Source organism: Lagenorhynchus albirostris, chromosome 7 (genome assembly GCF_949774975.1).
Source record: "Lagenorhynchus albirostris chromosome 7, mLagAlb1.1, whole genome shotgun sequence".
Classification (NCBI taxonomy): domain Eukaryota; kingdom Metazoa; phylum Chordata; class Mammalia; order Artiodactyla; family Delphinidae; genus Lagenorhynchus; species Lagenorhynchus albirostris.
This window is the reverse complement of record NC_083101.1, coordinates 93,131,045-93,132,957: the sequence shown is the minus strand read 5'-3', so window position 1 is coordinate 93,132,957 and position 1,913 is coordinate 93,131,045.

Here is a 1,913-nt window from a genome sequence, read left to right as displayed (position 1 = left end):
AGTTTGAGGTACAGCCACACCTCCCCCTGGGGACAGATGTGCCGGAGTCTTTTTCCATGTGGTCACTGGTTTCCTTTGTGGAATCCTCCATCTGAGACTCACAGTCTCTTTCCAGAGGCCAACATTTTGTCACCACAAAGATCAAAGATCCATCACCATCTGGTCAGGAACAGGCAGCATTTTAGTGCTGTCAAGGGAAGGAAGACGTGTCCACAATTAGACAGTCATCAATGCCAACTCCCGAGGGCTGGCATCTCCACAGAGAAAGTGCATCCATCCTTCTAATCTCCAGAGTTTCAAAATTGTCCATGATGGATGGTGTCTTTGAGGCTAAACCTGTGAGCAAGCTGACAAAGAGAAGCCCCGGTTTGCACAGTCATGCACAGTGACATCCAAAAGTCACCGATGATGGTGCAGAGATCGGGTTCTTGGGGGTGAGGCTGAGCTGCATGGGAGCCTGGGGGTCATGGGCTTGGAGTGACAGCTCCCTCTGAGGGCCTGGGAGGTAGGTTCTCAGCAGCCAGCCAGCCCTTAGTTTTCTTCCTAAACATGCTTCGGCCTTCCAGTGACACAGCTAAGGCCCAGGGGAGGGTGTGAGGGGAAGTGTCTGTCTCTCCAAGGGGCTAGACAGGGCTTTACAACAAGTTATTCTTCCATCTGAGATGATTCTCAACTTTGGGAAGATCTGCTGGAGATGCTATTGGAGAAGCGTTTGATGGCCAAGTCATGGGCGGACATGGGTGAGGATGGGGGAGAATTCTCTCTGGGTCGGATATGCCTTGGGTCCAGGCCAGGTGGGGAAGCTTAGGTGATTTGCTATGCAGCCAAGCCCTTTCCTTGGGGGCAATCCCCCAACAAGGGGAGGATGGGCTGTGACTACAGTGACCTGCCTGCAGCCCATGCCCCGAGGCCGGCAGAGAACAACCCTCATGGTGGCAGTCCCTGTATGCAGACACTCCTGCCCATGAGAAGGGTCAGCCTCTCTGGGACCTCCCTCAAACAGGGTAGCAGCCTGCATACAAGACTTCCGGCAAGTCTTGATCAGAACCCTGTACCAGAGCATCTCAGATTCTGCTCCACCCTTCAGCAGGGTTTCCCAGGCTGGCATGGTTCCTCCGCTGGAATTATGAGATCTCCTGTAGCCAAATGTGTTTGGGAAATGCTGGGAGTATCCCATTAGGCTTCACCCGCCAGAATGGTTGAAACTGGAGCAGCTGACAGCATGAGCACTGGCCAGGGCGGGGCAACGGAAACCGTGTATTGATGTGAAAGTGGTCTGGCCGCCCTGGAAAGCATCTGGCAGATTCTTAAGAAAGGAAGCACTCACTTCACCTGTGAACAACAACCGCCCCTGCCCCACCCCCCACCCCCCAAGGAATTCAACGAGGATAAATGAAAATACAGGTAGCATGGGATGAATTCACATTGGAGATGAAATCCCCTGCAGAGCCCACTTTCTTCCTCTCATTCCACAAGGGAGAGGAAAGATGCCGAAAATGCAAAAAGGTTGTAAAGAGATGGTTCCCCACATCTCTGGCCAGCGCGCTCCCTTCTCCTGGTGCTCCTAGGATGCCCATCATCCCAGAGCCTTCTCAGACCTGGATGAAACCTGCTGTCAGAGAGAGGTGGTAAGATTCCAGCACATAGGCTCTTAGCCCTGAGGACGTGAGCTCCTCATGGTGGGTGCTGGCACCATCCCAGGGAGGAGGCCTTCCCGCCTCCCTAAAGCTCACTCCTGAGAAGCTGGAGCCGTCAGTGAGACGGAGGGCCATTCCCTGGGCCCCTGGGCTCAGGCTATCTGGGCAGAATGGCCCCCAGCAGGCCCAGTCTTTCTCAGCACTGATGAAAGGAGGACAAGGAAGAATGTTCCAGTGAAGGGAATCTTGCTTCAGGAACCAGAAGAAGCAAGTCAC